The 23,667-nt window shown below is 44.0% G+C and overlaps 1 protein-coding gene across 7 annotated transcripts in view; it reads left to right on the forward strand.

The window, feature by feature from the left end:
- The first annotated feature begins 18,431 nt into the window (after positions 1 to 18,431).
- TLN2 (talin 2) overlaps positions 18,432 to 23,667 on the forward strand; it is a 490,123-nt gene continuing 484,887 nt past the window's right edge. For all 7 annotated transcript variants that reach the window (XM_049905877.1, XM_049905876.1, XM_049905875.1 and 4 more), the window contains exon 1: positions 18,432 to 18,574. The gene's annotated coding sequence lies outside the window, so the exon portion shown is untranslated. The remainder of the gene's footprint in view (positions 18,575 to 23,667) is intronic.

A 23,667-nucleotide genomic window follows, 5' to 3' on the forward strand; every position in this document is an offset into this window, starting at 1 on the left:
AGTAATAATAAGACCAATTTGGTCAGAAAATTGAGTACTAGATTCTGGTTGCTAAAATCACACCCAGAGTAGGTAGATGGGAGGTTGGGATAAGAAAGGGGAGACCAATGTATTTGACATTTATTATTTGTTTATCAAAAGAGTGTAAATTTGTTCTTCAACTTTAGATATTGCTCCTGCCTTTTCTCTCTTCTACTTTCTTTCCATCGATAGGGTCAAAGCAGGCAGCTGTTTGTCAGGGGGACGCCTCGCTTAGATTCAGAGCTGCCGAGATATTATTCTTTTAGAAGAAGGAGAAGCACTCGAGAATGAATAAAAGACTAAATAACTGTCTTTCTCTAACCCTAAAAAAATCCTAACTCCAGATTCCATGGTAGAATAAAGTCAGCTTTGTCTCAATAAGGATTTCTTAGGTTGCCATGAGTCTGAATCAACTCAACAACTGGCAACAGGGTCTTAAACCTTTTTTTTTTTTTTTTTGGGCGGTGGAGTGGGGGCGGGGGCAGCTATAAGACCAGTGGTGATAAATGAGATCCTGTTATGGGATCTTTCTGGGTAAAACTAGACACACACACACAAGCACATACACAGAGGAAATTAATAGATGATTTTCTGGGAGGAAAGGTTAATATTGGATGCCATTTCCAGGATCAGTATTGGGAATTATGTTGTGCTGGACAAATGGAAAACGAGATTCATAGTGAGGAGAAAAAATATTTGAAAACAGCTAATTTTAATCATAAATAACATAGTTCAGGGGTTCTCAAATTTTTGCGTGCGTGTAAGAAACACTTGGAGAGCTTGTCCAAAATTCAGACCCTAAGGCCCCAGCCCCAGAGATTCTGATTTAGTAGATCTGGGATTGAGAACAGGAAGCTGTGTTTTTAATGAGTATGATGAGTTGTTTCTATTGTCAAAAGTCTACAGACTACACTTTTAGAGAAATTGAGTTAATATACATAGGATGCCATTATCAAATATTCTATTGATTAAAATTAGGAATGGTTACAAGGAAGCCCAGAAACACTAGGCAAAGATTAGCAAAGAAGCAAGTGAAATTTAAGACTGACAAGCACCCATCAGATATTTCCACCAGATATTATCTCAATTACTGTGTACTGCCCTGCAGGAAAAAGATGTGGCAGTCTGCTTCCATAAAGATTTACAGCCTTGGAAACCCTATGGGGCAGTCCTACTGTGTCCTATAGGGTCGCTATGAGTCAGAATCGACTCGACAGCAATGCATTTGGGGGATGTGCTGCCCGTCTTCTAAAATAAAACGATGTTTGATTTTTGATCACTCAAAGTCTAATCATTGCAGAGTAGCAATCAGAAAAGATGTTCCAAGACAATTTTATTATAAAAGAAGGGAATAATAAATGTTTCCATGAGTTCTAATGGTTTAGTAACCTACTTACAAATAGCATTTGACTCATTACTTCTAAAATAAGGAGAAATTTAAAAATCCAGATTTAGAAGAAAATTATCTTTATAAGTAAACCTTTTTACTAGGAAGAGAACGTGAGAAATACATATAAAAATCTGAACTGCTTGGCATGTGATTCAGAGAATAAGCTTTACTGCTTATTCATAACACATACAATTTGGAGAAGAAAACCCTAAGGACGTTTGGTTAGAGTACCACTTAACTGTTCGCTGTGTGGACAATCATATATTTCTAGTCCTTTCCACAGTTGACAGACTGGCAAGTGGATTTGTGGAGCCGTGACCCCATTCAGTCATTCAGAGAGTTAAAAAACATAAACATGTCACAACTGAGACAAAACTAGGAAAATGACAGCATGTGAGATACAATCACGACAGAAGGTAGAACTTTAGGAGTGAAGGGGACTACAGGGGACTTCAAGTCCAGCGCCTTGATTTCCAAGGCAGGAAATGGAGTCGTGAACAGATGGAAGCTTGTCTTCCACACACAAGCTTCTAGCAGAAATAGGCTGGAATTCAGACCACTCAGCTCCCAGCCCAGAGGTTCAGGAATTCCTGGGCTCATAATGATGGAGTCAGAGCTAAGATGCCCCCAGGTCAGCAGCCCCTGGGTGTCATTACTGCCTCCAAGGGTGCCCCTTGCTGCTCCCCTGGCAAGGTGATACCTTGAGTAGTTATTTTTAAATTATACCTGTTATTTTGTACTGAGCTTATAGGAAAATCTTTGCACTTTTCGAAATATTTTTTGAGATTATAAATCTAAAAATATAACCTTGTACATTGTAATAACAGTTATTGTAGCCTGCTATTTTTGTTTATGGTATTTATTATTTTATTTATATCAATATATATATGGTATATAACCCATGCCTGTCAATTCTGACTAATATCGACCATATAGGACAAGGTAGAACTGCCCCATAGGGTTGCAAAAACTTTCAGAAGCAGACTGTCAAAATCTTTCTCCTATGCAGTGGCTGGTGGGTTTGAACTGCGACCTTTAGGTTAGCAGCCGAGTGCTTAACCACTGCACCACCAGGGATATAGTATATTAAAAAAAAAAACCATTGCTGTTGAGTCAACTCCGACTCTTAGTTCTTAACCGCTATGCCACCAGGGTTTCCATATAGTATATAGTATATGTGGGGCCCTGGTGGTGCAATGGTTAAGAGCTTGGCTGCTAAACAAAAGTCAGCAGTTCGAATCCACTAGCTGCTCCTTGGAAACCCTAGGGGGCAGTTCTATTCTGTCCTGTAGGGTTGCTAGGAGCTGGAATTGATGCCAGGGCAACTGGTTTGGTTGTTTTTGTTTTGTTTTGTTTTCTCTACATCACCCAGAACTTCTGGATAGCTAAAACAGTTAAGCGCTCAGCTTCTAACCAAAGGGTTGGTGGTTCTAATCCACCCAAAAGTGCCTCAGAAGAAAGGTCTGACGATTTTCTTCTGAAAGGTCACAGTCATTGAAAACTGTATGGAGTACAGTACTACTCTGAAACACACGGGGTCACCATGAGTTGGGATCTATTCCGTGACCACTGGTTGGTTGGGTGACTGGTATACCTTGAGTATTCCCAGGGCATCACGTTTAATGTCACTGCTTCCCAGGAGGATGGGACTTTGTTGGTTCTCATCCTCTTTGTGTCTGCAGCATTTAGCCCTGGGCCTGGCACACAGGAGGAAGTCAATAAACACATGTCGAACGAATTAATTAGTATGGATATTTCATAGGTCAACTGATCTCTTATTGTGGCGCATACAGATTGATTCCAGTTTTTCCCCACATTATAAAGAGTGCTGCAGTGAACATTCTTTGATGAATCTTTGCACCTAGTCCTTATCATTGCCTTATGATAAATTCCTAGAGGTGGAATTGTTAGATCAAAGCCTTTGGATACACACTGCTAAAATTGTTCAATCCTCCATCCTTCTGCCAACATTTTTTTTTTTTTGGTTTTAACAGCGAAGATATTTTTCTCCTGGGAACTGAAGTTTTGTGCTGGAAAAACATTTTAAAAGAACTCTGTCCATTTTGAATGAATAAAAACAGCTTTCGAACACTTTACGTCTGTATTGTATTAAATCATACCAGCAATTTGTCTAGAGGTGAAAGGTTATTGAAGCCACTGCTAAATCGCTTATATTTCTTGGACTTATTCTGTCTTGTAAGCTTAATAAGAAAAAAAAGAAAAACATGAATTTTGCTTAGATAGAGCAAGTCCAGTGTGGCTGTCCCAGAACCCCTGACAGACGAAGTGACGTGGAGGCAGGGTGTGATGGCTGGCAAGAAGCTGTGGCCTGGAGGGACACTGTAGCCGGAAGCAGCGGACTCAATGTAGATTTAACAATGTGGAAAAGCCTTATGGCACAGCGTGAAGGTGGGGAGGGAAGGAAAGGGGATATTTCTTAAAATGCATAGAAATAAAACTGATGCCCATTAAATACATCAGGATAGTTGCCTGTGTGGGAGGACAGAAACAGCCCATGCCGATAAGAGAGGGACTATGCCCGGCCCAAGCATCCCTGGTGGCACAATGGCTAAATGCTCTGCTGCTAACCAAAAGGTCAGTGGTTTGAACCCACCCAACAGTTCCACAGGAGACAATACCTAGGGATCTGCTCCAGTAAGGATTACAGCCTAGGAAACCCAAATGGGGTAGTCCTACTTTGTCGTATAGGATCACTGTGAGCTGGAATCGACTCCACCGCACACAATAACAACACCACCCTGATCAATGGTGCTGCTAATGTGCCAGGAACTGAGAAGTTATGCCCCCCGCCCCCCCACTTGTGAATGTGACTCTGTTTGGAAATAATTTTCTTTTGTTATGGTAATGAGGTCATACTTAGGGTGGATCCTAAACCTAATCCCTTCCAAGTGTTGTCTTATCAAGGGGAGATTAGACACAGGGAGACACACAGAGAGGGAGGCACCATGTGAGGATCCCTCTACATGCCAAGGAATGCCAAGAAACACCTGGGCTGCCAGACCTTCAAGGAGACAAGGAAGGATTGTCTCCTAGAGCAGTCGGAGCTTAGCCCTGCTGACACCCTGAATTCAGATTTCTGGCCTCCAAAACTGTGAGATAATAAACGTCTGTTCTTTAAAGCCACCCACGTGTGGCATTTTTGTTATGGCAGAGCTAGAAAACTAAGACAGTAAGTAACCCAAGTCCAGAAAAGAGAAGCAAGAAAGAAGGAAGGAGGGGAGGGAGGGAGAGAGAAGAGAGGTAGGAAGGGCAGGAAAGAAAACAGAGGAAGGGAGGGAAGAGGAGAGGGGAAGGGAGGAGAGGGGAAGGAAGGGAGGGAGGAAAGGGAAAGGAGGGCAGCCGGTGCCACGATGGGGAAGGACTGGATGATTTCCAAGGTTCCAGCCACACGGCGTGTGATCACAGTACAGGTGGGACATGAACGCTGTGGCCGAGGCTCACATGTGTGAATACAGGAGTAGCATTTCTCCTGTGTACCTGGACAAATACTACAAACAAGGTATTGATTTTTAAAATAAACCATGTGCTTTGTGCAAGCAGGACTTTCAGTATAGACTTCCATAATATCACAAGCAGATGTGAGTCGTTTATTAAATTTACAAACAGCCAAGTCCCATAATGACGGCCCTCCCCGAGAGGGCCAGCTCCTCTTTGGCAGAACGCCAGCTGGATTTTCTGGGGTCGGCCGTTCCTCTCTGCTCTTGGAATCACACAGTACCAGACAATGCTTGAATTATTGAAATATGCCTCAAGTCTGTAGTCCATTGTCTTACCATTTCAAAGGACTGTGCACCTATAAATCATATCAAATGTCTGTGATCCTGACCAAAAAAAGAGAAGAAAAAGAAAAAGAATAATCAGGCACAGATACATCCTCGTCTATGGAAGGACACAGTACAGTGGAAAGGAAAGTAACGAAAGTATGTCTTGGTTTGAAAGGTTTATGCTAACACACGATGATACAGTACAGTTCATCGGCCATAAAGGTAGAGCTGTGTGGGTGTCTGAGTAGGTTGCTCCTGAATTCCTCTAGTTAAAATGACACAACCCTCATACAACAACCAAGTAAACATGTGAGAACATGGGGGGAGTTAGGGGTTCTGTAATAGCAATCTCTCCCCATTATGGAGGGGTAGAGCCCGCTTTACTGAACACCTTGACACCATTTACACAGATGGATCCCAGACCATCTCTTGTGTGATCCGTTTCATCCTGGTTTTCATTTGAAGAGGAAGCAGTTTGAAAACCAAGGTTTTTCTCTGGCTCTAGAAGAACAAGAAAACCGGCCAACCTTTAAATATTCTTCTGGTCTCAGTCAAGTTGCACAGGACCCAGTCTCCACTATTTGCTGCCAGGAATTAAACAAACATACACATGAAAAGAGGCATGCAGGAGCAAACAGACAGGGTGCTGTGCCGATGGAGAGCGTTTCCTCCGTTCCTGGCTTCACTAGTGGAGACGTGGACCCTGGGAGAAACACTGTCAGCTTCAGTATTTGTGGAAACAAAGAATGAGACTTCTCCCAGCATTGGCTTCTTGCCCACCCTGAGGTGGCCCCTCTAGACTTCAGTCCATTTGAGACCACTTTGCACATTGGGTGCGGGGCCGGGAGTGTGTGAGGAGACAGGAAGTTTACAGAGAACATAGTTATAACTCCCAGAAAACACTCAGATTTGCCTGCAGGAGACTGATTGGGGAATGCTCTCAGGAACCACACCTGTGAGGGAGTAAGGCCAGCAGGATAAACAGAGGAAGAAGTTGAACTACGGTGATTCACAAAGACCTCAGCGGAGCCTAAGGGAAGCTGCGCTGCTGGGTAGCTCTTCAGAGTTGTCCCATGCTGGCTTTTATTACACCCCTCACCAACATCGCCCATCCAGTCATTGGGCACTGGCTCCCCCTTTCCTCCTTCACTCAAACCAGGAAGGAATGGAGGAGGATCCAGCTGAGAGCCACCAGCCACCAACACTCCCAGCAGCAGGGGGAACAAGTGCCTTGGTAGACACATCACAGCATCCACTACAAAGCATGAGATGGGTTTCTGCCCTTAAAGAGCTTACAGTCTAGTTGAGGAGACAAAACAAGTGCATTAACTACCAAAACAAAAAACCAAACCCATTGCCATTGAGTTGATTCTGACTCACAGTGACCCTATAAGACAGAGTAGAACTGCCCCATAGGGTTTCCAAAGAGCAGCTGGTGGATTTGAACTGCCGACCTTTTGCTTAGCAGCCATAGCTCTTAACCTCTGTACCACCAAGGCTCTGCATTAGCTACAGTCAGTTATAAGTGTCATGTGAGTGGCACAGAAAATATGTTTTGTAGATGTTTAGAGACATAGCAAACTAGAAGTGGAATTATGGATTATTCAACTCAAATTGCTCAATTTATGATTGAGAATACACTGTTGTTAAGATGAAGGGACACGTTCAAAGTCATGAATTTACTGTGGAACCACCAGTAGACCTAGGTTTCTGATTTCCATTCTCATTGTCCTCAGTAAACTGCCTCCATTGGAAGTGATTACTTTGACAGAATTGTACTAAGCTTGAATAGAACTAGGTCAAGTAAAGAACAGACCACCCTCCTAGCCGCCACCCCCAAAATAGGTTCTTAATAGCATAAAAATTAAATTCAAGAAAATATTTTGGTCTCAACCTTAAACATGGGCCATCAAGACATGGGACTAGAAAGATTTCCCTCTGCTTGCTAACAAGTTGTATTTCATCGCTTGTCTGTTTGTGGCAATGTGGGTGGCCTCCATCTCTTCTGAAGGAACGAGCAGCTCCAGCCATACTCATTTTGTGGAAATGAGAATGGTTTCTGAGTCTGTTTCCAAAAAACACTGAAGAACATGTGGGTAAGAAACCACCAGAGTCAACACCAGACCGCACTGGTGGCACCCAGCCTTTGTTGGGTGACTTGGTAAACCATAACCATAGACTGTAGCAGTGTTCACTATCCTCCAAATGACAGCATGGCCTGCTGGGGTGGGGGTAGGAGACTCCTTTTCTTCTAGAACTTTCCAGCTAATTTTCTTCCCAGCAATTTAAATTGATGTCTAATGCCTTGTGGCTGCACCAAAAGTGCTGCTTAGATAATGTTGAACTGGTCAATAGTAAAGATCTGAATCCTTTGATAAGTTACTACCTTCTCATCCCTTCAGTCATTCATTCAGCAGATGTTTGGACTTTGCACTACCGTAAAAACCAAGGACTTGAAGATGAGTAAGATGTGGTCCCTGCCATCAGGAAGCTTGGTCTGGTGGAGAAGACAGATAACGTAATGTGAGTTGAGTATAAAGGCAAAGATAAAAAATGTAGTGGGTGCATTGCAGTGGGGTAGTGTTGGAGATGTCTGTGGTACACAGAGGTCGGGCCTTTATTTTGTTTGGCAAAATGCGTCATTTGGATTGAATCTCGTCCTTAACCAAAGGTTGAAGATTCCAGTCCACCCACAGGCACCTCAGAAAAAATGTCTGGTGATCCACTTCTAAAAAATCAGCCATTAAAAACCATTAAATCAGGCATTAAAATATGGATTTTTCTATACTGACATATATGGGGTCACCATCGATGTGATAGCAACTGGCTTGTTTCTGAAGCACAGATGTGGTGAGGGGACCAGGGCTCCATCCATTCCATATCGCACCCCATCCCAGACCACTCAGGTAGAGCCAGGGCTTGGATTCTTCCTGATCTCAGGCCCTTGCATCTCCAGTGCTTCTCTGCTTGGCCAAAGCAGCAATTCTGGGAATGCTCGTCCCCCTGGAGATGCCCTCCCCAGAGAGAATTGCTCCCATCTTTCTAGCATTCTCTAAGGAGAAACAATTCTATTGTTAATCTCAGATAGAGTGAGAATCTTTCTTGCTGGAAATATGAATGGGCTCTACGATTTAAAGAGGAAAAATTCCCAATAGGCTATATTTAGAAAGTTATATAACTACCCCACCTCCCCAAAGTGAAAATATCAGCTGCTTCTAAATGTACCTGGATGTCTTAACCCTTAAAAAACAAACTCTTGAAACTAAAGGTTCTTGAAAGATCTTCATTTGAATGGAATGCAGAGGGATTTGAGTCTCCTTAGTGCTCATTCTTGTGATGATATATTTCCACGAATTTTAGTTTAAATATTCCAACTCAAAGAATTCTAAGATGGTGGAGAAGCTTTTCAGGGGATGAAGGTACTTACCAGCAAGTGTATGCTTTCATACAGTAATGCCGACGTGGAGCTAATGTAAAATGTGGTTTCCACAGTTTATGACACACTCGATAGGCATAAATAGTAAGATCGATTTTTTTTTAAAGGAATTGTGGGCGAAGTAGAATTACCCACACTATTTTGAGGCTGAAAATGGAGAAACCAGTGTGACAAAATGAACATCTTTTCCTCGTACATTGTTCTTTGGTGCAGGGTAATACACTTGTGGCTACGATGGCAGGGTCACCAGTCTAGACAAGGGTTTCCTCCTGCCCGTAATGAATACTTCAGGGAGAAAAGATGCAGAAAATGTTCTCCGAGACTGTCAGTGAGACCACGTCATGTATTGTTGCTTCTTTTGTGCACAGAGAAGCCTATAATTGGTCACACAAACAGAGAGCTAAACCTACATTAAAAAACTTTTATCTGGCGAGTGCACAGAGCCACAGACTGGGCTCTGGGTAGCCATTCCAGTGCTGCCATTCATTAAATGGTACGGAATAAGGTGAAAGAGCTAACTGATAGAAATGCCACCTCGTTCTACTGATTATTGTAAAGAGCCCCATTTTTCCATAGTAAGCTTGTGGTTCTGAGTTACATAGGAATACATAAAAAAGATTGAAAAACCCTTCAGTTTATAGGAGACCAAAATGATGTTTTTGCAAATAATCTTTCTGATTAAGGCAAATGTAATGTTACCCCACTATTTCCATTTTATTTTGGGGTAGGAACAAAGTCAACTCACTGAGTTGGTGCTGGAGGTTTTTGTTTTTGTTTTGATCTTATTTCAGATTACACTGGGGCCACATTAAAAGAATAATGTTCAGAGCTGGTGATTAAAAATCATCTGAATGTACATTTCCTTGTTTCCCTCTCTCCTCACCTGCCTCCCAGCTTCTTCTTATCTCTGGCATGGCTCTCCACCATGCTAACTCTCCAAAGGCGATTCTGACTAATGCTGAAAAATTCGAGTTTGTAAAAGTAAAGACAGAATAATGTGGAAATGTAAAAAGTCTGCCAAATCTCAGTGGAATCACCTTTTGAGGCAAACTGAGGACAATCAAAACTTTCTAAATTCAGAGAGTGGAGAAACCCCAAGAGTATGGCTCTCCGACACCCTTTTAACACAGCACTGAAGTCACTCCTAAGGTTCACCCTTCAGCCAAAGATTAGAAGGCCCATAAAACAAACAATAATACACGTAGCTTAACCATGTATACGAGACTAAATGGGCACACAGCTGAGGAGCAAGTAGGAGAAGGCAGGAGGGGACAGGAAAGCTGCACGAGGGGAAAAGGGGAACCCAAGTTTGAGAAGCAGAGAGTGGGGCTGGCAACCAATGTCACAAAACAATGTGTGTGTTGTTTAATGAGAAACTAATTTGTTCTGTAAACCATCTAAAACACAAGGGGGAAAAAAAAAAAAACTTCCTAAACTGATGGAGTTCCAGGAGGTGGTTCTGGCAGGAAGTAAAAGTACATTCAAAATGGTGAGATAAAAAAAAAAAAAAAAAGATGAGCCAGTTCACTAGAACTATGCAATGTAGCTACTGGAAAGGTTTTAGGCCATGCTAAGACAGCCTCTTTGAGCCACTCAGGCAACAGAATACAGGACTAAATGGATCACAGCTATTCCCCTGTGCCTTTGTTGTGGTTGGAGCCCTGGTGGTGCAGTGGTTAAGTGTTCAGCTGCTAACCAAAAGGTCAGCAGTTCACGCTACCTTAGGGATCACAACAGAGGGTCCCAGACAGAGCTGGAGGAAAATGTAGAACAAAATTCTAACTCAAAAAAAAAAAAAAAAAAAGACCAGGCTTACTGATCTGACAGAGACGAGAAACCCCGAGAGTATGGCCCCCCAACATCTTTTTAGCTCAGTATCGAAGTCACTCCTGAGGTTCATCCTTCAGCCAAAGATTAGACAGGCCCCCCCCCAAAAACAAGACTAAAGGGGCATACCAGCCCAGGGGCAAGGACTAGAAGGCAGTGGGAACAGGAAGGGTGGTAAAGGGGAATCCAAGGTTGAGAAGGGAGACTGTTGACAAGTTGTGGGGTTGTTAACCAATGTCATAATACAATATGTGTACTAACCGTTTAATGAGAAACTAGTTTGTTCTGTAAACTTTTGCCTAAAGTACAATTTAAAAAAATTCACACACAAGTAAAACTTTGGAAAAACAAAAATAAAAAAATGTAGGCAGTTCAAATCCACCAGCCACTCCTTGGAAACCCTATGGGGCAGTTCTACTCATAGGGTCACTATGAGTTGGAATTGAATCGACAGTAATAGGTTTGTTTTTTTGTTGTGGTTGGTTAATTGTCGAGTCAGCTCTGACTCATGGCCACCTCATAAATAACAGAATGAAATGTTGCCTGGTCCTGTGCCATCATCATAATTGTTGGTATGTTTGAGTCCATCGCTGTGGTTATTGTGTCAATCCAAATCATTGAGTGATTACATTGTTTTAGTTGGCCCTCTACTTTACCAAACATGGTATCCTTTTTTAGTGATTGGTCTTTCCTAATGACATGTCCAAAGTAAGCAAATAAAAGTCTCGCCATTCTCGCTTGTAAGGAACATTCTGGTTGCATTTCTTCTAAGGCTGATTTTTCATTCTTTTGGCAGTCTATGGTATATTCAGTATTCTTCGCCAACACCACAGGTCAAACGCATCAATTCTTCTGTCTGCCTTTTCCACTATCCAACTTTTGCATGCCTATGAGGCCATTGAAAAGATCATGGCTTGGGTCAGACACACGTTAGTCACAAAGCGACATCTTCACTTTTTACAGTTAAAGAGGTCTCTCGTAGCAGATTTGCCCAACACAATATATCGTTTGATTTCTTGACTGCTGCTTCTGTGGACATGGATTGTTGATCCAAGTAGAATGAAATCCTTCGCAACTTCAATTTCTTCTCTATTTATCACGATATTGTTTATCAGTCCAGTTGTGAGAATTTTTGTTTTTTCCATCAGGTGTAATCCTTACTTAAGGCTGTAGTCTTTGACCTTCATCAGTAAGTGCTTCAAGTCATCTTTATTTTCTGCAAGCAAGGTTGTGTCATCCACATATTGCAGGTTGTTAATGGGTCTTCCTCCAATCCTGATACCACATTCTTCTTCATATAGTCTGGCTTCTTGGATTATTTGTTCAGCATACAGATTGAATAAAAAAGATGAATGGATATAGGCCTGACACATACCTCTTTCAATTTTGAATCTTGCAGTATCCCCTTGTTCTGTTTGAATGGCTGTCTCTTGATCCACCTACAGTCCACACGAGCACAATTAAGTGTTATGAAATTCTCGTTCTTCCAGATATGGTTCATAATTTGTTATGATCGCATAGTCAAATACCTTCACATAGCTGATAAAACACAGGTAAACATCTTGTATTCTCTGCTTTTGGCCAAGATTAACTTGAGAACAGCAATGATATCCCTCATTCCACATCCTCTTTTGAATCCAGCTTGAACTTCTGGCAGTTCCCTGTGGATGAATAGCTGCAGTCATTTTTGAGTTATCTTTAGCAGAATTTTGCTACGATGTGCTATTAATGATATTGTTCGATTATTTCTGCATTGTTTCATCTTCTTTCTTTGGAATGCACATGAATACGGATCCCTTCAAGTCGGTTGGCCAGGTAAGCTGTCTTTCAAATTTCTTACATAGATGAGTTAAATAGTTCCAACGCTGCATTCTTTTGACGAAGGACCTTGATTGGTATTCTATCAATTCTTGCAGCCTGTTTTTTTGCCAATGCCTTCAGTGCAGCTTAAACTTCTTCTTCTGGTATCAGCTGTTCTTGATCATATGTTATGTTCTGAAATGTCTGAATGATGGCCAATTCTTTTTGGTACGGTGACTCTGTATATTCCTTCCATCGTCTTCTGATGCTTCTTGTGTCATTCAGTTTTTACCCACAGAATTCCTCAGTATTGCAATGCAAGGCATGAATTTTCTCTTCAGTTCTTTCAGTTTGAGAAATGCTGATCGTGTTCTTCTCTTTCAGTTTTCTAACTCCAGGTTTTTCAACATTTCATCATAATATTTTACCTTGTCTTCTCGAGCTGCCCTTGGAAATCTTTTGTTTAGCTCTTTTACTTCATTATTTCTTTCATGTGCTTTACCTATTCTGTGCTTAAGAGAAAGTTTCAGAGTCTCTTCTGACATCCATTTTTTCTGGTCTTTTTAGTGACCTTTCTTCATGTATCATGTCTTCCCACAATTCTTCTGGTTTTCGGTCATTAGTGTTCAGTGCATCAAATCTATTCTTGAGATTATCTCTAAATTCAGGTGGGATGTATTCAAGGTCATACTTTGTCTCTTGTGGCCTTACTTAGATTTTCTTCAGCTTCAACTTGAACTTGCACAAGAGCAATTAATGGACTGTCCCTCAGTCAGCCCCTGGCTTTGCTTATGTTGACCTTCTCCATCATCACTTTCCACAGGTGTAACCAAAAAAAAACCCTTGCCGTCCAGATGATTCCAATTTCTAGTGACCTTATAGAACAGAGTAGAAATGCCCCATACGTTTCCAGGGAACTGTGGGTAGATTCGAACGGCCGACCATTCGGTTAGCAGCTGAGCTCTTAACCACTGCTCCACTGATGTTAGCAATTTTATTTCTGTGTGGTCATCTGGGGAGATTCACCTGTACAGTTGATTATGTTGTTGAAAAAGTATTTCTAATGAATAAATTATTGATCTTGCAAAATTCTACTAGGAGTGAGGACTGATGAGACTACAGCTAGCCTTATCAGAAAAACATTTCTTTCTTTTTTTTTTTTTGATGTTTTTTAAACCCCAGAACTTCTAACTCTGAGGGAATTGACAAGAATATGAAAGCAGATGTGGAACTCTTATCAAAAGAATCCATTGGAATATCTGGTGTGGCCTCTCTAATCTTAAAAGGAATGCCAGCCCTTCTGAAAGGCAAGGGTTTTATTTTATTCAGATGGGATCTACTGCAGTTTGGAGGGAGAGTGTCTTGCACACAACAGATCCTGGCAGCAATTCAATAAGTTAAACTGATTTAAAGAAATAGGTATGTAGCAATTGTGCTGGATATATTTGTCATTGACGTAGACTCAAAGTCACTGCTTACCTTCCTGAAGTTAAATTAAAAATACCTAAGTAACTTCTGCCTACACGCTATATTCTGTGGTTAAACAAAGATGTCCCTAGTAGAAAGAATGTTCCTAACGGGGAATCTTGATGCAAGACCCTTATCAGGAATCCCCTCAGCAACCCTCAAGAAATATTTTGAGATAATTACCTTGTGACCACCCTGTAAACTCCCCCCTTAGTCATGTATTTAAACTAGCCAATCCATACAGCCCACATTCACGTTTCCAACCAATCACTGTAAAGCTCCCCCAGTTGCCCCACCTCCTCCTTACCTAACCTTCCAACTTCCAGTCAGAATACTGTATTTTACCTCATATATATGCCTTTGTAACTTGACTATTTTGGAGCCTTTCCTTTCACTTTTTGAGATCAGATGTGCCCCAGGTTTGAACTTTCTTGGACCTTCAATAAATCTCTTTGCTTTTATTTTTTTTTTAACACAGTACAGTTCTTACTCATTGGTAGATCCCTAAACCAAATGTTTTAAAAGTTTTCTGGCCCCTCTAAATAAACACATCTCCAGAGCCAAAGACCCCCACCTTATTAAACATATTTTAATGATAGAGGGGCACTGGGCTATAATAACAGATTAAAAAATTCTTTTTTAAGTTTAAAGTCTTTCTATCGTACTTTGGTATTATGGAACATTTCATGGAAACATGATTATATACAGCATTATTTTAAAATCCCAAATGACCACAGAGACTTAAAAGTCACATATTTAGTAAAAGAGTTTTGAGCATCCACGATGTAAAAAATATTTTAAGAAGGTTTTTAATCCTAGTATCATAACTCCCAAATGTCTTCTCAAATCAGTGGGCAAGCAACTGAAAAGTAACATCCTCCCTCACATACCGCTCAGTCTATATTAACCATTTGATTTGGATTAAAGAAAATCTAATTTAGCAAAATAATTATTGGTATTCTTCTAGACAGTACGTTTCTTCAGAGACATTTAAAGAACCTTGTACAGTGTGTTTTGTATACCACAGGAAAAGTAAAATTAATTTTAAACATGTCCTTTGCTGGGTACGATGATAACAAATTGTTCCTGAATCTATATGAGCCATTTCCTCCTTAAAAAAGGCACTTAAATCTGCACCTATCATGCCATCCTGAAGCATCAGGGATGAGGTGAGGCTCCACACTTACACACAGCTCAAAAACAAACGCATATGAATTCTTGGAAATGTCAAATACCCGCCTTTCCAATAAAATAACTTCTCAGTTATATGCTGCACTTCACTTGGATAATATTCCCTTCTATAATTATTAGATAATATTCTCTCTTAGAGCTTATAATTAGGAAAGAGACAGAGAGAGTCCTACAAACCTAAAGCTGTGGAGTGAGAATAGAAGCCTGAGTAGCTTGTTTTCATCTCTGGTTCTGAGTAACAGGCTACAGAAAGCAATTTTTAGAAAACATGGTTCCATCTCCACCTTGCTCCTGATAGTGGCTAAAACCGTTTCTGAAAGGGGAAAATACATTTATGAGCTGTTGGTGTACTGTGTCAAGGAAGCCGTGGTATATATTTTAACTTGGCACGAAAGATGATTTTATAAGTAGACGTGGAACGAATGCTTGGTTCAATTTCTTTTTGCCCTTAAATGTGGACAGTTTGATTTGCTCAGGGATGAACACTAAGCACAGGTGACTCCAGACAGGGAGTTAAGGTTAGTAATAGGTTAAGGTCAAGGAGGGCATCCTCTTAGCAGCTGACTCTTTAGCACCAAGCAACAGTCTGGTTTGGAAATTAAAGCTTTAGCTTGTGGGAAAAAATGGGTTTTAGTTCCAGATGTATTTATTACAAGTGACTTGGAAGCTGTCTCTTTGACTTATATCCCCAAATATAGCATTCTTTATTTACACAAAATGTCTGCATCTTCAATTTCTAATGATCTGCCTGGCAGGAAGAGGAACAATGTGAAGGCTTGGTAAAACCACGTAGATGGAGTGAGTTTAATCTCAGGTCTTAGGTACCCTAAGATAAACTGTCGCCATGTTCATCCTCTGCTAGGTAGAGACAACGCCCAAGAATGTGGCCGTGTTAAAAAGAAGTCAGATTTCTGCTGGTCTACAATGAACTACAACCACTATGGCTAGTAAAGACTGGCTACTAGTAGCTGACTCTAACTTTAGAAGTAACTATCTTTTCAGGCCTAGAGGAGGATTCCCAATTTCAGAGCGGTTACTACAGGCTACTGGTAAAATCAATTTTACTTCTGTTGAAGTTTTTGAAAAATATTGTACACAACAGAATGAGTTGGTTTTTCTAAAGAAACAGTAAATGGCTTTGAGGTCATAAGAGTGGTTTATAGAAACTGAGGCTCCATAAAATTATGTATCCAGAATCAATGGGTTCGAAGCCAGGATTAAAGTGAGGAATTCCAGCATTGCTCTCTGAGGGAAGGAGTTGGATTGATCCGAGAGCCACAGAAAAATACTAATTGCATTAGAAACGCACAGGTATTCAGATGCCCACACCCTAATATTCTCCATGTCCTAGGATTTGGTTGCTATTTTGAAGGAGTAGTTACGGGGCTAAACTTTACAAGATTTTACCATCCCAGGATGACAGTCTAAAAGGAAAGAAGAGATGGCTTTACATATACAGGTAGACCCCAATTTATGATATATTTGAATTGTGATGAACCACGCTTAAAACAACTCTTTTTTAATACATTTTATTGTGAGCACTACAATGTTACAGCATGTAATCTGGTGATGTTATTCTCAGATGTTCACTCACAGATGTTCAATGTTGTGACTTATAATGATATTGATAATAGAAGGCAATAACAATGAAAACTAAAAAAAAAAATTGAAGTATTTGACTTCATCAGAGCTGACTTAACGACAGTCGTAAGTCAGGGACTACCTGTGTCTCGGGAACTAGGCAAGGAACAAATACGTTATTTTTATAAAACAAGTTATTGATACCTCCTATGTGCCAGGCCCTCTTTTAGACACCAGAGATGCAGATAAGACCCTTGCTCTCATGAAGCTTATCTTCTAATACTGAATGGCATCTCACTGGCAGGGAATGTAAAAGTGTAGGAATATATGAGCAGGGGGATTAAGTGACGGAAAATCTTGAAATCCAGAGTCAGGGATAAAAACAAACAATATCACAACTCCTTATTCTGAGAAGCTAGACAGTAAGCCAATGAGTCCTATGAGCTGAGGACTGAGTGGAAGGAAAAATTACTTAGCACTGATTTTTCTTCTCCCCCTTAATGAGCTTCTTACATAAACACTGGCATTTAGGCTAAAAAATAAATAAATAAAAAGTAAGTATGGTCTTTCCATGTCAGGAACCCAAGGGACCACTTAGGCAGCATTAATTTAATGAGCTTGTTACCAATCTCTTCAGAACCTCTAGCTTTGTCCAGTGTCCAAATGGACTTCCTCAAGATAGTTTCAATTTACATCAACTCTCTCTCCAGTTCAGAGCAACAGCAGTTCCATGCTCTGAGCGAGAAACACTAAAATGTTGCAGTAGTCTCATTTATGAGTAACTGAAGAGATTTGCTATCTGTTTCTTGGGAAGAGAGGTTTGTCCTGGTTATTGTGTAGTGGGACAGAAATGAAGTCCCCTATTGTCTTTTCTTATTAAAAAATTTTTTTTTTGAAATTACAAAAGCAGTGTATCTTACAGAAAAATTACAAAATAGAACTAAGGAGAAAAAGAAAAATCACCCACAATTCCATCAATCACTGAGAGCCCTATTTAATCTTTTACTTACTCTTACGGTCTATTCCACCTCTGTCCATATACTGTAAAGAAATGCGATCATATGGTACTTAGTATATTGTGATTTGTCTCCTCGCCCTCTTAATGACTTTCACATTGTTCCATGTCATCCTACATTTCCTAATGGCTGTGTAGACATAAGAGGCTGAACTGGCTTTATTCAAGAGTATGACAGGCATGAAAAAATTTCTCTTTTCTTATTAACTTAATGGAATACACCCCTGCCCCCATCCCTGTCAAGGCAAGCCCAAAACCCACTGCCATCCAGTCGACCCTGACTCACAGCGACCCTATAGGGGTTTCCAAGGCTTTAAATCTTTACAGAAACAGATGCCACATCTTTCTACCGCAGAGTAGCTGTTGGGTTCAAACCGCGACCTTTTGGGCAGCAGCCGACCGCTTTGACCACTGCGCCACCAGGGCTCCTCCCATCCCTATAGCCTGTCTCTAAATTCCGAAGTGACCTCTGACCAGCCAGTTTCGGGGTTCGAGTATACCACGTGTGTTGAGAAGGGCAGCCTGGCTGCCGAGTTCCTGCCCGCACCCACGGTCCTCCGGTCGGAACCGCTCGTCCTCCTGCCAGGGCCTGGCCAGTGGTCCCGGGAGAGGCACTCTGCGCACCCAGGGTCCCCCCATTCCCTCTTACGAAGTCCAGCCCGAGTCCTGGGGAGCCGGGGTCACCCCGCGCCCCCGTCTCCCCGCGGACCGTCCCAGCCCCTGGCCCCGGGGGAAGACCCCGGAGAGGCTGCCGGGAACCCGGGCCGGCCCAGCTCGCGGGCCGCGCCGCTCGGGGCCGGGCCGGGCCGGGCCGGGCCGGGCCGGGCCGGAGCCGCGCGAGGCCGCGCCGTCCCTGAGTGATGACGCGCTTCCTGCCCTCCCGGCGCTCGCGGGCCGTGCGCTCGCGCTCGCCCTCGGCTCTTGTTGGGCGCCGGGAGCCAGCGGCGGCGGCGGCAGCGCTGAGGCGGCTGCGGGAGCCGAGCGGCGGCCGGGCGCGCGGGGGGACGGCGGCTGCACTGCGGGGCGGACGCTGTGCCATGAGACAGTAAATGCATCCCCCGGTAAGGCGCACGGATGGCTCGGGTTCCCCCTTCCCCGGCTGCGTGCACGCTGCATGAATTTCTCGTGTCTTTTCCCTCCCCTTTACCGAAGGAAAATGTGGGTGGTTTTTCCTTCCTTTTGCATTTCGTGAGAGGTGCCACATACGGGGGGGGGGGGAACAACAAAAACAAAACCGCAAAGCTCTCAGGCTTGGTGTTCTAGGAGGGGTTTTTGCATAAAAATAAAAATAAAATAAAATGAATGCACCTGTCCACTGCACATGTATGTTGCACTGCACTCGACCCGGGCGCAGCGCCTTGCAGACAGCCTCGCCGCCGGCGCCCGCGAGCGGATTCCTGACGGTGGGCAGCCGGTCCCCTCCGGGCTCCCCGTGGGTTTCCGGTAACCGGGCTTTGAAGTGCGGCCCGCCTGCATGGAGTGTCCCGTCGACCGGGCCGGTCCCCCCGCCAGGAGAGTTGGCGCGGGCGGAGCGGCTTCATTCCAGCACTGGCCGCCCGACTCCAGCCCCACTTTGCAAAACCAGCCCCCCCGGTGCGGAGCCCCTAATTCGATCCTCGAGTCAAACCTGCCCATCAGTGGACGCTCCTCTAGCTGGAAACCGCCGCCCGCACACTGCCGGCCGCTGCGGGACGAGGGCAGCGCCGGCCGGAGAGCGAGGGCAGGTTTGGGTTCTGTGCGGCTGGGCTCGGACTGGCCGAGCTGCGCCCTCTCCTCCCCCGGCCAAAAGCTGGAATTTCGCGCGCGCCGGGAGCCCGGGCACCTGGAGACGGGCGTTTCGGGATTCCTGGGGGACCGAGGGACGACGTTCGAGGGCGCCATATTTTCAGTGGGTCTCGGCTGCGGAGGGGAGGGGGCGAACGGTGTCTGGGCCCCGGGGGTGGCGCGGCGCCCCGGCATAGAGGCAGCAGCGGCTTTCGCCGGGAAAGTTTGCACGCCGAGGCAGGCGGAGGCGGCCGCGCAGGGCGCGCGCTGCTGCTGTCCCCACAAGGGCGCGCGGGCTGCAGCGCGTCGCCCGGCCCTCCCGGCCCGCCCGGCCCGGGCCGGAGGCTGAAAACCGCCGTCAGGGGTAGCGCACACGGCTGGGCGCCTTCTCCTCTCTTGCGGAGACGCGGGGTTCGGGCCCCGAAGCGTAGGGAACACGCCCCTCTCCCCCGCTGCGACGGCTGCCGGGCGGCTCTGCCGAGCCGTGCGCCTGGCAGCGTCCCACGGCCGGGCGCTGGGGCTGGCCTGTGCGCTCCGCGGGCGTTGGGGGCTCAACCCCTGCGGGAGCGGACGCACCCCGGATGGGGGCGGGATCCTGGCTTGCGGTCGCCTGGAGCCGCCCACGGGCTCGAGCCTACAGTCGCCGCCTGGACTGCTGCGGCGACCGCAGCAGTGGGGCACCTGCGGCTACGTGCTCGGCCCTCGCCGCGATGCCAGCTCTTGGAGGCGAGGAAAGGGGGGGGCGTTTCCAGAAGTTGGGGCTTCAAGGGACGCGTGGGGAAACTTGGATTCTAGCTGCTCATGGAGAGCTGCGGTGGCTTGGGGAAAGAGAGTCGGGCCAGAGACGCTGCGTCTCCTGGTGAAAACTAACCTCTGGTTATTGCCACAGGATGAGAGAGGAATGAACTACAGTGTTAGGGTTTTTAAAGATGTAAAGACAAGAGAGTAGGGGTGATTTCCTGGAGAAATGGACCCCAAAAGTGACGTAATTTACAAGCACCCCCCTGCTCTTACGTAACCCTTAGACTTCTGACACTACCTGCTTGTGCTGAGCTGTATGTGGCATTCCTCAGGTTGCGTGTTATCCTCCATTCTGCAGAGCTTGGAGTTAGCGCCTTCTCAGGAGTGGTGCAGTGAGGAATCTCGAGTTTTGAAATGTCCTCTGCTTTGCGAAAGGGCAGCGGAAGGTCGTGATTGCAGCCCTGAATCATCGGAGTGCGGGAACGTGCCAGCCTTTCTCCTTGGCATCTTACCGAAATGATTGTCTCAAGGTCGTGTGAGCCCTTTGGATCTTCATTTTTGGAGAGGCTGGAAGGGGCCCCAGAAGCCTGGCGAGGCCTTTGCTCTAGGAGATGTGCCCTCTGATGTCAAGAATTAGGTTGCTCCTTTGCTCATCCATTCAGAAAGTGCCATCGATGTGGTGGTCAGCCACTGAGCTCCCAAGATCTTAACTTCCAGGACTGCTGAAGTGGCCCCACAGCTAACTACAAAAAGTCCTCATCCCTTTTGGGAAGTTCCAGTCTTAGAAGTGGTACCTTGAATCAGGAAGCATAGGGCCTCTCGGACTTGGGGAGGGGGTACCCCCCAGCTTCTCTGTGCCTTCCTTCTTACCCACTGAGACCAGGAAGGATACTGAAGAGTTTTTTAGAGTCTGTTTTTGGGGCTGTTGTGCTTCACTCTCCAAAAGGAGAGTGGACTTCCTTGAGTGCTGAATGAGTTCCTGGGGATAGTCCACAGAGGTATAGGCTGTCTGTGTTGCTTCAGTCCATCTACTGCTGAACCTGTTTGTTCAGGTTTTTCAAACACTGTTCCTAGAATGTTTTCACACAGAGTTAGGTTTTAGGAATAGGAGTATGTGTGCATAGTATTTTCCAATCCAATACCTTTTATAGATCAAATTATACAGATCCCTCCACCCTCACTCCTCTACCCCTTACCCCCAGGCAGATCATTGGTTCCTAAGAGCAGTAAGGCGTAGTTACAGGTGATGGTGTCCTTAGGTGCTGTCAGGGCGATGCTGACTCATAGTGACCCCATGGGACAAAGTAGAACTGCCCCCATAGGATTTCCTACGCTGGGACCAGATAGCCAGCTCTTTCTCCTGAGGAGCTTCTGGGTGGGTTCCAACCGACAACCTTTCAGTTAACAGCTGATCTCTTAACTGTTACGCCACCAGGGATCCTTAATAGGTGGTGAACAATGTAAGTTTTTAAGAATGTTAGTAAAAAAAAGCATCTAAGGATGGGGTTATTCATTGTACTGTTATGTTTTATAACTACATGTAGGTCACATATATTCTTATGTGTATACTAAATGTATTTAAATTAAGTTAAATAAGATAAATTTTTTAGAAAAGAAATTATTGCAAACTCCATAATAGTCATTCCTGTTTACTACCTTAATAGTTATCTATTTTTTTTATGCCTCTTTTGACAAAGTTATAAATTGTGCTTTGTTATGTTGCCTCTTTCCTGATTCTTACTATATAGCGTCATGGTTTGATAAGAGTTTTGCATTGTTTTTCCCATTAAGACAATTTTGTAACTTCAAAAGGTTAGAAACCCCTATGCATTTCGAACGCTGCCTGTAGGCCTTGTGGTGTGTGTGTTGTGGTGTGTGGTGTGCCCAGATCTTGGAACAGCGTCTAAAACTTGTGAGCTGACATTTCTACTCTAGAACTTCTGAGCCACCTTGTTTTCTTGGAGATTTTGGGTGGTTGTTGGCCAATACAGGAAGTACTAAAAAAGAGTTAAATAATTCAAAGTTATTTTTTACTGGGTACAGAAGATGTAAAGAAGGAAAATATAATAGGAAGGACCAGAATTACAGCTTAACATACCCAGCTGGTGCCTTTTTAATTATAGTAGTTTCCCCTAGAACTTTTTAATCCTATCACTTTTATATTTAATAAGGAGCCTAGTTAAAACGTAAGCCAAACAAAACTATTACAAATAATGGGGATAGATGATGGCTATAACCACATGTTTTGCCTGAAGTTAGGAGAGTTAAGGAATCTGAACTCTGCCAGACTCCCCCTGCCGGCTCCATACACCCCTCCCAAAAGGCCAGAGTGTGAAAGGCAAAAATTCTTCCAGTGGGAGGCAAAAAACCCAAGTGCTTTTTTTTTTTGTTGTTGTGCTTTAGGTGAAAGTTTACAGCTCAAGTTAGTTTCTCACACAAACATTTGTACACACATTGTTACGTGACACTAGTTGCCGTCCCTATACTGTGACTGCACATTCCTCCTCTCCACCCTGGATTTCCCGTGTCCATTCAACCAGTTCCTGTCCCTTTCTGCCTTCTCATCTCGCCTCTGGACAGGAGCTGCCCATTTAGTCTCGTGTATCCACTTGAACTAAGAAGCACACTCTTCATGAGTCAGACATTTTCAAGTGCATGTTTAAGGTAAGCCTCTTTTGTCCATTGACCGTCCTAACAACCTTTGGCTCAGTGGCAGGTGCCATTTGAATGACAGCTGGTGGGCAAAGCTGAGTGCAAAATGCTTTGGCTGTGAGAGCCTTAATTTGTGGGAGTCCAGAGCTGTGAACTAGGACTGGACTGCGTTTGCTGTCCGTTTCACAGTGGGTTTTTAGAGGCAGTGCCAAGACCATGGTTTTGTTCTCTTAACCAACAATTATTTGATTTCAGCCGAACTGATGCGGTTCTGAATATGTAGAACAAGGGATAAATATTTCCGTTTTACTCCTTTAGTCATGGTTTTTAACAGGCAGAATTCTGTGCTACTCACTTGATCAGCAAATGTTTTTGAGGGGTTACCACATGATTTATGCTAAGAAGACATCCACTGCCCTCATCCCACACACTGTGTTCCCAGAGGGTGATATTCTTTTGTACTTTATGTGTCTCCTGGATTGGAATGGGGAGGGGGGGCAGTGCGTGATTAAATAGTTAAAGCCATCGACTCCTAACCTGCGGCTCTGCGAGAGAAAGATGTGGCAGTCTGCTTCTGTAAAGATTTACAGCCTTGGAAACCCTTTGGGGCAGTTCTACTCTGTCCTATAAGGTCGCTATGAGTTGTAATCCACTCCTGAAGGACAGCACAGTAGAAAGATGAACAAGAATGTAAACAAGCAGTACACTAAAGAGATGCAAAGGGTCAGTAAACATATGAAAAGATTCTCAGCGAAATGCAAATGACAAGCAAAGAGAGAGTAGTTTTCTGTTCCCTGGATTGAGGTGCATTTAAAAGGTTGATAAAGTCCTCTGCTGGAAGGCTGTGGGGGAATCTCTCAGACTGTTGATAGGAGTGTAAGTTGTATAACCTGTCAGGAAAGCAGACAGTTTCTGTGAACATCCAGAATGTACATGCCATATGACCCAGCAATCCCACATTTGGGGCCTATTTTACACAAGATAGCTGCAGTGTAAG

Source organism: Elephas maximus, chromosome 13 (genome assembly GCF_024166365.1).
Source record: "Elephas maximus indicus isolate mEleMax1 chromosome 13, mEleMax1 primary haplotype, whole genome shotgun sequence".
Classification (NCBI taxonomy): Eukaryota; Metazoa; Chordata; class Mammalia; order Proboscidea; family Elephantidae; genus Elephas; species Elephas maximus.